The sequence below is a fragment of the Rhopalosiphum padi genome, chromosome 2 (assembly GCF_020882245.1).
Source record: "Rhopalosiphum padi isolate XX-2018 chromosome 2, ASM2088224v1, whole genome shotgun sequence".
In the NCBI taxonomy this organism is placed as follows: Eukaryota; Metazoa; Arthropoda; class Insecta; order Hemiptera; family Aphididae; genus Rhopalosiphum; species Rhopalosiphum padi.
In genome coordinates this window covers 9,904,713-9,921,614 of record NC_083598.1, presented here as the reverse complement: position 1 = coordinate 9,921,614, position 16,902 = coordinate 9,904,713, and the positions used below count along the sequence as shown (strand labels likewise).

Below are 16,902 nucleotides of genomic sequence, written 5' to 3'. Positions count from 1 at the left end.
TTCTTAGACTATAATAAAATAATTAACATATTAATTTGCTTTACTCGATACTACTTGTAAATTTTTGAATTATTAATTTGTAAAACGATGTGAATTTCAGTCTCAAGTAAATATTTACATCTCAATTGAAGTGTCATGTATTATATTGTTTGCTACAAAACGTCGGATTTAATAATATAATTTACGCGAACAATAAACAGTGTACTACTTATGCCTTATACATCTCAGTGGATAACAATAAACACTTAGCAAAATACACGTAAAAGCCATGTACAGTATCATAATATCATGTTTTTGGTAAGATACTTGTACATTATCAAGTACAATTACAAGCCATTTTCCAGACCTCCAATTTAATATTATTAAATTACATTAAAGATTATGATCGACTAAGAAAAATCTCTAAATTAGTAAGTATATTAATAAAATTTATGTAAAAATATTTTTAAATGTTTTAAACAAAATATATACAAGCTTAGAATATAAGTTATGTAAGTTCACAGACATGCTTAGAATACTATGATGTTATTTTATGTTTAAAATTTGTTATTTTGATATCAATTAAAAAATATTAAATGGTCAACGATTTGATTGTTTTAATTGTATTAATATTGAAATGTATAATTATAAGTATACATAAATTTAACCGAGGCAGTTTTTTATTAAAGTATTCTGTAACCCACCTACGTAAATATTATTATTTTTATTCCGCCTTTTAAATTATGGATAAAACGAGAAAACTAGGACTTTTAATGATATTATATTATATTTTTTTTCTTTAAAAATACTTTGAGGCATTAAAAGAATCTAAAAGTTTTATTTAGTCTCATATCTGTCAATCGCACAGTAAACACTGTAAATATAGTACTTTAGATGGCGCCATATCGTCCGTCACATCCCGTTTTATTTCACTAAAAAATAAATTGTTTTGTGAGGGAAATAACCCTGAAGACCATTGGTTATAGTTTATAGATCGAAAACTGAATCCAGCCTTCCATAGGTGGGTTGGAAATATCATATTTAGTGACACAAGACATCTAGACATATACCTACCTACATAGTAGATTATGTAGATTATGTTAAAAGTAACTGTTGACAAAGTTAACTGATAATTGAACAAATTTCATCCATGATTTTGATTGGGTACCTTACTAAAATATTAAGATTTTACAATGCTACCCCTTATTATATTGGTGATGTAATACATCAAAAATTATATTTTCAAACTACCTCGTGTATACTGATTTAAAGAGAAGAATCTTGAGGAATTTAAGAACTTGATCTGTACATAATCAATGCAATAATATTAAAAAAAAAATCTCTAGCTTTGTATTACTGTTTAAAAACAATATCCATTTAACTATTTATATATAGGCAATGCTGGTTTGATGTGATTGTATTGGAAAAATATTAAAGATTTCAGATCAAACAACATTCACGTGAGAAATCGATTCTACAACGATATTACTGAACAGTTAATACAGTAACACAACGGGTGTGATACATAATATATTTCACGATGATTACATAGCTATAATTTGAGAACGATTATTGCTATAATATAATTACATTTAATATTTGTTTCAAATATGTAAATTTGGATGGTTGTGATTGCACAATTTATTGAGTTCTCTAAACTATTTTTTTTTCAATGTAAAATGTACATACAAGATGCTTTAGTAAATAAAAAAGATCATTAGATTTTTGTAATTATTCAGTTTTTGCGTCTACCTGGTTTTCAAAGACTAAAGGATAAAACCACGAAGGGTTGGAGTTTTACGAGGCAATTACTACGCTTGCGCCCTCGATGCCGTGAGGGGCGCGAAATGCATCGCCATGGTACTCCGACCGAGTATCGTGTGCCGCGCGGCAATTCAGTTGTCCCCATACACCGCGGCACGGAAAATGTTCGCGGAAAGCGCATCGTAATCGTTCGTAACCGCGACGCACATCCGAACCGCTGTCTGTACGTTTCACTTGGTTTTTGACCCGATAACAGTATTTACGAGCCACACGCCTTGCACTCCTGTGAGTATAATAATATTTCATGATAAAATTGTATACTTTATATGTATTATTATAAAATTCGATAAAATATCTTATATACCTATATTACTGTCCGTCATTCGATTGGTCTATCGTTGCTATTTGTCGTCAAGTTATTTGCACATTTAGCCAACGTTATCATAGTGTTATGCATATACATGATATTAATAATGTAAAAATTAAACGATAAAAAGACAAATTTTTATATTTGTAGAATTTTTCGCGTTTGATTCACAAGTGTGTTATTCACAACACCTGCAAGCTTATAAGACGATTGAGTCTTAATTGGGTCTAAATTAATCTTAAGTTTCAAGATAAATACCAATAAAACCATACTTATGGCTTAATTTGGAAGGTTCGGAAATGCATAAATAATTAAAATGTTTGATTTAGTTTAATATATTATAAATATATTTAATTACATAATATTACTGATAAGTAGACTATGAATAATGGTAAATAAACGCATTAAAAATGTAGTATATTTAATACAAAAATAACTGTTGCACAAGTACTAAAAAATGATAATTATTTGATAAACAATATTTTGTATGTTATTGTATATATAAATAAATAAACTATAAATTATATATGAACAAAACAATTGTACTCGGATAAACATTACTTAGTGATTAATTACAATGATTTAATTTCTTAGTTATATGTACTGTTAAAATGTGCAATGTAAGTATTCGATAGTTGGTTGATTATGAATACAATATGTTATATTTAATATGTTTACATCAAAATCTGTGTTCAAAGTAAAGGCAGTCTTCATAAAACAAAAGTTTGTATCTATTATGCTTATATGCATTAGGGATTTTTGGAAACTTTCATTTATAACTATAATGTGTTGCTATCTCTGGGAATTGATTGTTCTAAATTTAAATCACTTTGGAAGTTTGTTTAGAATTTGCAAGTGTAGTTCAATTTAATATAGGTTTTAATTAAAGATAAATAAAAGCACTCGTATAAAAATATCGTAAGAATATATATGTTCATTTTTAGATTCTGAGCGGAGAGAGGAATGGATTGATCTTAAAATGTTATGTTTATTTTATGCTACCTTTTGAGGCAATAAAAAAATGCTTCGATTTTAACTTTGTGGGTTGTTTTTGGTAGAAAATTGGATCTAGTTGATACTTTTGGGATACAAAAGTAAACAATTCTCAATACTATATTAATAATTAGGAAAAACAAAAAAAAATTGATAAAATATAGGAAATTTTATGCAAAATCAGATTTTGACAAAATTGATATCTTTATTTTATTATAATTCAATAAAACGAATAACCGGAGACTTGAACTTGACATTGTTCCCAAATAACTATATAACTATAATTCCCTTTTCTATTCACGGTATTATTTTAAATATATATATTTATATGTCTTTTGAGCTATTAATAGGCATAAAAATGTTTTTTTATAGTTTTTCTTTCTATACATGGCAATAAAAAAATCTTCTTTAGGTCAAAATTCTTGAAAATTTAACACAAAATTCCTGTTAAGTTTCTTATATTTGTATATAAATTACATAAATACAATTTTTTTTTAATGAATTTGAAGTTCAAACTTATATCTAAAGTCAGAAAATTTACCTAATACAATATTTCTCACATGTATTGTGTAGTTGAACTGAATAATCTAAAAAATAAATAAAAATAATTATGAAAAGTCCAAATTTGGACGAATTATATATATAAACGATAAATAATTATGTTCATTATTATGTTATAATTTAAAAACATTATTCGTGAGACTTAAGCTATTACGTATATTATTAATTTATGTAGATTGTAGTTAATCTTAAGATATTGCCTATTTATATCACGTACTCTTACACACGGTTTAACTGTAAGGTGCCATCGATTAAAAAGTTAATACAAATAACCGAGTATGGCGTAAATATATACTTTATAATAATTAAATACAAATAATATAATAAATGCAATGTTTTTGCAAAAATTGAATCACCTTACTATAATACTAATAGTAAAATAAATTACTTTACCTAATGATAATATAGGAATAAAACACACGACCATGAAGTGTATTTAGTGATATAGGCTGACTGACCATTTCCGTTTAGAATCGTTTTACGTAAACAATGATAATATATAATTGAATTTGAATTTTAAACATCCATCATTGTTACCGATTCAACACCTACTATACAGCAAATTAGTATCTACTCCTCCAAAATTTTTAAATTTGAATTATTTTTACTAAACGTATAGGTACTTTTAAAAGTATTATCGAGTATACAAAAGTTATCAGAAATATTTAATGTTGTAAATAAATAGATTACATTTCTGCTCAGATAACCCAGAATTGTATTAAATAATGCAGGACAATAAAACAAATTAATAATGATACATTTTTAGAAGAAATATAAATATATAAAATTATTATTTTTTCATTAAAAAAACATCCGGATGATTCAACTATCATCAACGTATGTATTTAATTTAAATATAGAAAGGGTTGTAGTTTTGATTTCTTTATTTCAACCATCCTATAAATGCAATGCAGTTATCATTCCAATAATTTGTACAAAATTAAACAAACATATAACTCTTAACTTGTATTATAATATTGTTAAATAAATAAACAAAAATAAAAATTGATGTCAAGTTTACACTAATATACTGAGTGGTCAATCACAACACACAAATAAATTATCTAGAATACCAACGCAGAAAGCAGAATGTTTAGATTGAATTATATATATTGTGTACATTAAATATATATTAATCATAAAATGCACTGTATTCCAATCATATGTAAATTATATTTAGTTTATACATTAAAAGCAAACAACATAATTAATCATAAAAAGTGAAAAAAGTATTTATTTCAATAGCCAATAAATAAAATATGTACTAAAATACGTTTATACATATTATTTAATATATATAATTATTTATAAATATAAAATCAGCACTATATTACATTCATAATTTAATAAGTTTTATTCATATTTTTAATTTATAAATTATACAGCGTAACTAAAAACAGTTTTGATTATTTAAGTATTTTAAGTAATAATAATAATAGTTATTATACTTCGGTTATTAATTTTCGAATAGCGAGAAAATAGCTGTAGAAAAATATGTTTATAACGTTAACATATTCTATAAAACAGAAAATAGTGATTAGATGATAAGTGCAAAATATTGCACTTACCTTTTTAACGGAAGAGTCAGCTCCATATTCCGTTTGAGGATTCCAATATTTTTTTTATATATTTCAATCAATAATAACTAAATTAAAATAATATATTTTGTACTTATAGGATTCCGTCTCACTTAGTTTTCTAATTTGACATTTGTTGTTCATTGGTACATATAGTTTGAACGCACGCACCCTCAGACACAGCCCAAAGCCGGTCGATGCAGGGGATTAATGATACACACGATTGCAATGAGAATGTTTGTGTGTGTGTGTGTGTGTCGTGTATATTCCCCTTTGGCGTATCTTTTAGCTTATCCAAACATTTTATATAGTGACGTAAACCAACTGCTGTTCGAAATCTTGAGTTAACGAGATGACGGTAAAGAAAATAAATCTCAGAAATATAATGCGAGCTCGTGTATATTTATTTTCACGTTCAACAAAAGACACCGAATTACCTGTAAACGAATGGTTTTAGAACGATTGGTTATGGGTTAAAATTTTCATTCGTCTCTCGATCGTCCCGTTAATTAATTAAATTACATTTTATTTCAAATTTGTGTATAGTATATACTATTATACTTACTGTACACACACACACACACAATTATATGGCCAGATTATTAGCTCGAATAATGCGCACACCTACGATGGTCTAATGGTGACCATATAACTTTCGTTCATATAACTGTACAAGCTATATGCTTAGCTGCATGCCCGATAGTCTGTCAGACGTTATCGTCTTATACATAAGAATACACGCATGGATGAGTGCCTTGGGTCACGTGTATAACAAATGTAGGAGTAAAAATAAGAAAGACATTTTGTATCGTCCTTACTAAAACGAAGCCCACATACATGTGTAGTGTGTACGCATGTATACTAAAAATATGATATTTTATATACGTATATTGTAAGTCTGTATCCAATTAAATTATGAATTTAATATGACACGTTCGGCGTACTATTAAAAAGAGCCTACTTCGCCGTTTTTCTTGTTATGTTAAAATTTTAATAATAATATTATGCACAATGCGGTTATTATAATCTCAAATACCCCGTCTTAGATAGGTAGGTCTCATTTATAAATGTATTGCCAATTTATAACGTAAAGTTTAAGTTATTGCTGCGTTTAATTAATGCTTCCATGGTACAAGAGAGCAACATTTTATTGAAATACATTTTGAGAAGTTATGTCAACTTCTAATAAATTGAGAAAACCATGAAAACGGTATGATAACAAAATAATTTAAAAATATATTTTATACTAATGCATTGTAGTACATTATTATATTTGACAATATTATCTAGTTAAAATGGAAGTAAAATTTATGTATTACGTTTTGACAATTTATTTCAAAATCCATTTCTATAATTATATTGTGCAATTTTTGAAGCTTAGGTTTGAAATTAGTAAGGAAAGTACAGTTTTACATTTACATTTAACTGTAATGTTGAAACTTTAATATTCTTTCTCAAGTACTTTGTAACCTGAAAGTAATCTATTTGACTCAATATTGATCACTTTCAATGTAATTCAAACAAATTTTCTACTTAACTGCGGTATTGTAAAAGGGGTATTCTTATTTTTAATTCATTTTGGCATAGTTGCTTAATTATTGTTTCTCAAAATGTTGCATGAAGATATTAAATTTATTACATTTAGTATTGTGGTATTCAAGAATAAAATATTATTTTAAGTTATAGTCTATAGATAGTTATTATTTAGAATTTTTCTATGCGTATTTACTATTTATATATATATATAATAAAGATTTCAAATTGTGTTTTAAATACCATATTGAATTTAATGGAAAAGCATGAGAGTTATTAGCCTATAAATTGTGTCTAGTTTAAAATGACTTGTAACCAGTTAATAATGAAAATAACAAAATCAATATTTTGTTTACTTTAAATATTAATTGGAAATAATAAAAAATATGGGCGATATAAGGTGAAATATAATATTATCAAGAACATGCACAGCTCATTTTCTTCATTTATATTTATATCTTCAATAACGTTTAAGCTAATAGCAAAATATAATTTTTCATTTGAAATTTTTAAAAATGTGTTAGTTTGTTGTAAATATAAGTAAATATATCATAAACTATGTATACTTTCTAAAATCAAATAAAACTTAAGTTGTCAATTTATAAAATATGCCTATGAATGTGTATATTTTTATAAACATTAAATATTTAATCTGAATAAAATTAGTTTGTTTTTGTGAGTTTAATTATTATGAAGTGTAAAAATGAAAAATAAAATATGACAAAGCATCGAAAAATACAATTATTTATTTGTATTTGTTTAATTTTAATGAATAACTATTTTATAAAATGTAGTATAAATGGTATTATATCTATTTTATATTTTATACTACCTTCAGTGTACCTTGGTTTAAGACTTAGGAGTACATCACGTCAAATGCACTATGTGCAAGTGCAATGGTCGATTGAGTTGGATGTATGGGTTTTATAATTGTATTATATATTGAAATTCATCAAACCAACATCATAATAATAATATTATTATTGGTAATAAAATGAATTCACGACAGTCGTGTAGCTAAATAGCCTACCCAGGACGCCATGTTATAATTATTTAATTATTGTCCAAAAACTACAAACGCCTGTACAAAAATGAAATATATTTTACGTACAATTAAATATGTCTGCGAAAATTCGTTGGCAAGTGAAAATTTTCAAGAGTTTTAGTTACGAAGTAAATCGAGACGTATAACGGGAAAAGTTTAGAAATACGATTTTTCCAAATTACATGATTTTTCTTTTATAATAATAATAATTAATATTATTGTCATCGGATGGTATTTATTTATTTATTTACCGTATAAATCAATACGATATAGAAGTATACAAGTTTTCCGAGCCGGACTGCAGTCATTGACATTGAAAAATTACTACCGCGTTAGTTTCAATAAGTCACCGTACTCAGAATTATTTTAGACTGCTATAGTGGTTGTGATTTAGATCTGAGTAGTTGAGAGTTGGTAGCACGTGTGCAACGAGTTTGTAATGCGCAGGCGTTGTTAGCATACAAAATAGATGTGAAACAATGAAAAAAAAAAGCGTGCGCACATTTTCACAAGGGTAGGTGACAAGGGTTAAAATTAAAAAAAATTGAAACTTTATGAAGCACTAGTTAATTATTTTATTGTAAAAAAAATAAAAACGAAATCGATTTTTATTTCTTTCTCTCTTATTAAGTATAAAATACATATTTATTATTTAAGTTTGTCTTATTATATTAACCATATCATGCACCAATATTAAAATCAGTTTTAAAATATTATAATTAAATTTATAAGTTATAAGGCATTGAAAAATAAAATAATAGCAAAAATGATTAATAATACATATTTTCAGCTATTTTTTTTTAAATGCTGTCTTTTTATTTTTGTGATGTTTTTAAATAATTTAATAATAAAGTAACACTTAATATTCGTATGATATTGATAAAAAAAAATAATGTTTTTTGGATTAAATATCGCAGGCATACAGTTGAGTTACAAAAATAAAAAAGCTGTGGGGAGGAATTCCATCCATTATACCTCATAATGTAGTTTACGCCTCCCCTCCCATCTATCTGCACACTATACCGATCTGAACCAGCTCAGATTAGACAACACTGTTCACAGCAGTATAGAACAACAATAGTCGACCATAATATCATAGTCCTACCGGGTGGTGGTAGTTATAAACATATATATATATATACAAACGAGGTGTGTAATAAAATAGAACGCAGGACGAGGTGGTCAAATACTCGGCACTTTGGACAAAAAATTATAACCCGATGCCTCCCTCCCCCCCTCCCCGAGAACCCGTATAATATCAGTCGTATAAATGCAGATACACACACACTCACGTGCTTACGCACGCGTAAGAACGTCTGTTTATTATTGAACATTAAGAGCCTCTTGTGTTTATTAAATTTCGTTATAACCTAAAAACGTGATGTTCTACTGAGGCGTGACCCGTCCCCGTTAGAATTGTTCTAATTTTGTTGACGTCCATCACAAATTCACAACCCTTGACTGCGGTATAGGCACATTTTTTAACGCCGCGTATTTTCATCGGTTGACACTATAAATTAGAAAATAAAATCATATTATAATACTCTTCTTTATTCCAAACGGCCTTTCTCCTGTTTCCTTCTTTGTATTTTAGCAACGCCCAAATATAATTACGACGATTTTTCTTCTTTATTTTTCGTAAATGCTTATTGCGAATAAAATATATCAAATTCACTAAACATCAATTGTACTGAAAAAATAATTTTGAGTACCGTATTTTAAAATTCAAGATACTGCGGTTAAGTCAGAGATAAAGTGTCATTTTGTAATAAATGACAGGTTAACTATTCAATATTTTATTTGGGTTTTGAAAATTTAAATACAAATACCCATTTATCTTACAGAAACCTAACTTACTTATTGGATTTTTGAATTTTCATTTCATTTGGGTACTGAGGAAGAATCATATTTTTATATGGCAGAAATCTTACGATGTAGCTAAATAATAATTATAAGTGACTCATAAAGATTGATAATGGTTAGCTGTGAAGTGACTAATATGAAATTATTCACTTGTTTATACATTTTAACCCTGAGAATAACTTTTGAGTTACGTCTTCGAATTGTTTTTTGTTTACAAATGTATTGTAAACAAAGCGTGTGTAATATTATAATACAATGCTAGCGTGTACAATAAAAAGGAGAAACTTATGTTAGTGTAGAGCTTATAATTTATATGCTATTACATACTTAGGGTAAAAACTACCGTTCTTGATGGTTAATTTTATTGATGTGTTAATGTGTTATTTATTAAATTGAATCAATAATTTAAACGTATTTACTTTGACTTATAATATAGTCAATAATCTGAACAGGAAATAAGTTAATCAAACATTTTAAGAAATGGATTTAAAATATTTATAAATTAATATAAATATATGTAATATTTTACGGATTTAGATGTGATCTTTCCATTTTTGAATTCAAGTAAACCAATTTTTAGAAAATATTATAACGCTATACATATTATATTCTATAGATTTAAGAGGAAATTGTATTTTTTTTTCATAAATTATTACGAATATTTTCTAAGTCAATAATTTTGAATCCAATTTAATTGTAAAAATACACAATATTTTATATTCACAAAACCGTATTAATATAGCATTACATGAGTGTTTATAAAAAATAAATAGTCTTCCAAGTTTCAAAATCATTGAATATATCAACATAAATAATTTTTATTTGTGCTTATATGACTTAAAAACGATATATGAACAATAGTTTTTAAATTATTTTAGAAGACGCATAGAAAAACTTAAAAAATATTGGTATAATATGGAAATGAGTTATTGATTATGAAAATATACAGCTGTAAATAAATACAATGAATGTATTTTCTCGAATAAAAAATATTTTTTATTTTATTTATAACCATGTATTCAATATTATACTACAATATAATATAAAAAATAAATGTTTAAAATATAAATACAAATATATTGATAACTCGTCATTTAATAGAAGTGTCATTCTAATTGTATGATAAAAAACAATTTTAACTTTTACATAAATCAATATTGTTATTTCATTTTTTACATAAAATATTATATCTTTAAATATATAATTTAACAAGACTAAAATCTGTAATTAGGTATACTGTATTTCAAAATGTTTTCAATTTAATGGTATTTGAGCAATATTTCTTGTTGAACACTCTAAAGTAAAGGTTATTTTAAAATTTAATTTTGATGATAGTGTTATAGTCATTCAACTACGGCCGGAAATTCCATTGGTATTAATACTTACAAGGAATTTTAACGGAATTTATTATTACTATATATATATATATATATTAAATTCGATTTCACTATAAATTTGGACTTTTGTAGTAATCACCGAGTTTTTTGTGTAAACCGTTAACATCATCGTACAGTGTAGATATAAAATATATGAACGATTAACAAGTCGTTGATATTCTTAGTGGAAAATATTGTTTTGTATCATACGTTTCAACAAGATGGGAATTTGGAGTTGTAACTAATTTAAGGCTATAATTTATTTAAATGTTTTTTGGAGTTCTGTTAAGACCAAAAAATATTGTGCGTAACAAATTGTACTTCATATTAGCTGATAATATACATATTATATTTAATGTGATATTATGTTATAGATAGCCAGTTGGTAATATTTATATTGTTAATACAAATATATATTTTAATAACTACAAATATTATTTTTATTGTACCTTGTTGTGTTATTCAATGTGCGTGTCTATATGATTGACATAAAATTGTATAACAATCACACTTGAACATTCTTTGATGTTAGTCAGAATCCCGATAACGATCGGATGGCTTCAATAACATAAAGGCACGCTTGCGTATTACACTTGCATTACACTTAAATGCGTATATTAATATATTATGTGTCACCAACTTATAAATGAACCGATAATAGTGTATGATAATACTATAATTTACATTTATACTTAACTATATAGCTAGTGTTTTACTAAAGATTAACACTGAGCGAGTTCTGCGATTATTTTACAGAGGTTTTTCTTTGATTTTCCGAATAGACCTAGCACACCCATATTATACTATATTTAAATTTAATAAATTACTTACTATTTCTAAAAAAAATGGTTAAGAAACTGTTTATTCTTATAATTGATCTGTAGTTTGCACTCGCAAACAATGACGGGAATACAGTTAGTTAAATGTATTAGAATACCATCGCAGTTCACAGCTTTATACATATGCATTTTTTGGACAATAAAAATGATGTAATTAAGAATGTAGCGGTGGAGGTGAACATGGGAAAAACGGCACCTCAACAGCTGTTTCATAAATACAGGTATACGCTACACCGTGTGTCCATGTGTATCTTGCCATTTTGTGTATTTTTAAAAACGTAATAATACTATATATTATGCTAAAATTAGTAACCACAATTCTAAAAGTTTGATAAATGGATGGTATTCAAATTTGTGGTATACGAGAGAACATCACGAACCATATGATATATTTGTAGTAGGAGCAGAATAATTTATTGTGGAAACCACGCCATACCACATGGTTTGACATAGTGTAGAACAAAATACGCTTAATTCTGACCGATGGAAAATATTATGATTACCTGGCCATTATGAGTATACCATAAACAGTATGGTAGGCGATAGTCTCAGTCGGGCGCACTGACTTTATCAATGTCATAGTTTGTGGATTTAGAACCTGCGAAAATAAATGTTTTGTTGTCAAACTTCCAAACGATCGGTAATGCCAGCCGTACCTTACCTATATATTATTCACAGACATTGTAGTAGAATTAGCGTCGACTTAATATGTCTCTGCGACAATTAATTTGAATTTAATGTTTGCAATGTATGTTGTAAGTACTTTATATAATACGCAGCATTTGGCAAAATAATCGCACGATATATAAATCTTAAAATATATTATTTTGCATTATTGTTGCTTTGTGTTATAATTTCGATATATATAATATGGATCTTATACTTTATATTATACATTATCAAGTATATTAGATTTGTATCGTATAATATTATATTATTCTTTCCATTACGTTGGCATACTTGGTCAAGCCGCGAAAGACCATAATTCCCCGACATTTTCTTCTGTGTAATATCTTCAGATAACGACATGTTACAACAATGCACGCATGTCACCAAACAGGCTGTAAAATAATTTGGTAAGTAACATATATTAATAATATTGATGTTTGAGTTTTACTGCAAATCAATTATATTTGATGACAAAGGTTATAGAATATAATACAATATTGATTTAAAAATTAAAAATGTATTCAAAAAAACGATAAATTGTATGTATAAATAGTTGTATTAATTGATCAAAATACGTTAACATTTTTCGGCATGAATTCCCCAAGAGTTTTCTTTGAAAAAACAAATAGTAATATTTCATTCACTCGTCTTCAATGCTTTTTGTCATAAAAACCAATATTTTATTTTCGATATTCTACACCATTAATAATAAATAAATATGAATGCATAAGAAGAAACAATTAATTCTTTTTCTGAAAAGGAAGGTACAATACAAAATAAAATACGTGTCTGAAAATATAAAGTGAATTTATATTCATATTTTTTTTATTTAAGGAAGCCGTGTTTTGAAATATTAGTTAGTAGTAATTCCGATTCCATTAAGCTGTAATATTGTAACTTAAAATAATGTGGTAAAAAGTAAAAATGTCATATTTATTCCATCAATAGAACTAACAATTAAACAAGTAACAATAACATTATTAATAAAATGGAGAAAAAAAATTAGATGCATAAAAAATTCTGTTTAGGTACTTATAGTTATCCTATGCAGCATTAAATCAACTTATTAAAAAAAAAAAAAAAAATAAACAATAGGTAGAGTTCTAATTTTCATAGTTTAATAATTAAATGTAATTAGTTAAAACATCTTAAATTTATTGAATAATCGTACAATAACTTGTAAACTTCTATTAACTGAAAAAATAAAAAATAAAAATGTCTAGTAGTTTTTAACGGAAAACCAGGAATTTTTACGCATATCCAGTTTTTGACAAAATCGATTTTTTTATTTGCTGTAACTAAAAAACGAATCATTTTAAATATTAGAAATGTTCACCAAATGTTTATATTAGCGTTGTCTGTTTACAATTAAATTTTCAAAATATTTTGACTTTTTTTAAGCTATTTATAGAATTGATCTTTTAGATTTTTCTTAGTTTTTTTTTTTTTTTGAAATGCCTATAAAGAAATTTGGCACTCCAAAAAAATCTTTAAAATTTAATTCAAGGTTTATTATAAGTTGTGCTTATCGTAGAAAAAAAAATCAAAAATCGTTAGTCATGGTTTTTGTTTATAAGCATTTAAAGTTCAAATGTTTACGAAACTTATCAAAATTGCGAAAATTTGAAAGGAATTCCTAATTTTGAAGTTGAAAATTCATAACACTTTTGTAATTGATGCCTAAGGTTAAAAAACCCAATACAAAGTTCTCCATAACTTTTTCTTCAAATAACTGTAAAAAAATTAAATATAAAAAAAATTGTATGAGCACATGAAATTTAATTTTTTACGAAATTGCGTAAAATAACGATATATTACAATTTAAATATAGCTAATAATATAATATATCCTACTAATAATTAGTATTACTATTATTAGGATAATTATTATCCTAGACTGACAAGTCATCTCCATTCAGAATCGTGTAGGTTAGGTTAATGATACCTGTCATTGCATTCAAATTTAACACATCCATTATAGGGATTTACTCTTCATCTCTACAATACAGCAGAGCGATACCCACTTCCCATCCTTTTTTTATAATATTATCATAAAATTACAGTATTTTCGAATAAATTAAATTATTAATTATAATAATATATCCAAATCAATTACGTTAAGTATAATGAATTTTGTTTTATAAATATATATATATATATATATATATTTAAATAAAATGTCATATGATTTAAATATTCTTTAATTTAATTTCAAGCATAATCATTGAATTTATAAAATCGATCGTATTTTAATAATAATATTGTTAAGTTGTAATGTAGGTATTCAGATTGTTTAAATTAAGTATGAAAAATCTTCCCTGGTGTTTTTTTTCTGATTTATAATATTTAAAATAATATGTAATTCATTATCAGTTAAAACCAGTTTACATAAAATATATATAAATAAAAATAAGTTGAACTTATATTATTTAATAACTAATAAGAGCGAATGATTTTCATTCAATTCAAACTATATAAAAAATTCGTCAATTAAAATAGTTATAATCTTGTACATTACAATATTAGAACGTCTCGTGAAAAGTGTTATTTGGTAATTTTTGAATAAATGGTATTTAAATATTAATTTTTAAACAATGTGATTTTAACGTTGATATATATTATTATTTATTATAATTATAGGATCTCAAAGGATAATTATGTGTAGCTTCGACCATGCATTTTTACTTTTATTATTCATAATATGGTTCTGTACTACAATTAGAAAGATGACATGTTAAAGTATATACTAATGTATAATTTAGTTTTCTGAATACATTTGATATTTGAATATATATAATAACAATGAAAACAATTACATTTTAAATTATTAATTTTTAATTTTAAATATACGTTTGTATTGGTTATTGAATGATATGTAAATACTAAATATAGATTATATATTTAGATTCTATGAGTAAAGATGGGATATAATGATTTTACAATGACATATTGTGTTAAAATAAGTTTGATTAAACACAAATTGAATTGTACTTCACAGTTCATACTCTATAAAAATCATTTTTCAAGATGTTAAAAAAAAAGTTTTTTTTTAAAAGATAAAATATTCAGTACAGTAATTTTATTTAATAAATTATTGACCATTTGTATACATTCTAAGGTTAACAGTCTTCTACTTGGACACTTTTTGGGCATGATTTCGTACAAAATACTTTGCTGAGCTGAGAGAATTGAGAAAATCTATCATACTATGACTATTACTCATCTGTAAAGTAAATGTTTATAAGTTTATATTTTTGACCAACATAATTTTTATTTGTTTTAGTTTAGTTATATTTCTTTAATAATAAAATGGTTATGTACTAATGTTTTCCAACATGTTTATATAAAATATTGAATCTAAATAATTGTATTATATAACAAGATAAAACAATTCTAAAAAACAATATTTAATTAAAAAAACTAACACAATGAACTGAAAATATTTTTCAAGGATAATCAATGATTATATAATTAAAAACAATTAATATAGGTAGGTTGCATATTTCACACGTATTGATTTTTTTTATTAAACATTTTCGCATAAGATTCGGGGTAATATTTGCCAAATTAATTTTGATAATATAGAATAATAGTAGAATTAATAATTAATGAATTTGTTGTTTTAGATTAAATTTCGGAAGTTTTATATTTATAAATGTTTTGTAGTAAGCAGAATTTAATATATATAATATATCATGTACATATGTATATATTTTTTTGGTTTGATTACCAAATTAATTTTATTTTCCAGTATAATCTATATTTATATTAACGGTTTCATATAAGTTAATTTATTTTCAATCCTCACGAGTAAAATAACTTGATAACTTATGCATTTTGGAAAGGTATTTTATTTGGATAAGCTGTTTGAATTTTTTGTCTTGAAAATAAGATACAAATGTTTTTATTTTTGATTAAGAATAAAATAAAAGCATAAACGAATATGATAAAAAATATTTTTAATGAATATGTATAAGTTAGGTTTCTGGGTTAAAACTAAAGTTAACCTAATAACCTTATACCTTAGTTCACAGGCATTTAGAATTTATTGGAGTGGTTTTGATATTTATGACATTTAAATGAACTTTAAAGAATCAAGAAATCATATAAAAAAAGAACAATTATCCATTCGAAAACCATAGGTGTGGTTTATAAGACTATTTATTTATTTATCAAATTGTTATAGTTATGTTACATCTTAATAAATTCTATAGCATTCTAAATAATTAAGAGCATAGCTGTTATAAAAATGTCTTAATAATTATTTATGGTTTTTTTTTAAATTTATTATCATTTCCAGAGAAATAGCATTTTGATTAATACGGCATGTAGTATGA

General features: G+C 25.3%; 1 protein-coding gene across 1 annotated transcript in view; it reads left to right on the top strand.

Moving 5' to 3' along the window:
* Nucleotides 1–1,862: 1,862 nt before the first annotated feature.
* Nucleotides 1,863–16,902, top strand: part of LOC132920761 (neuropeptide Y receptor type 2-like) — a 75,077-nt gene continuing 60,037 nt past the window's right edge. The window contains exon 1 of the mRNA XM_060983411.1: nt 1,863–2,028. The gene's annotated coding sequence lies outside the window, so the exon portion shown is untranslated. The remainder of the gene's footprint in view (nt 2,029–16,902) is intronic.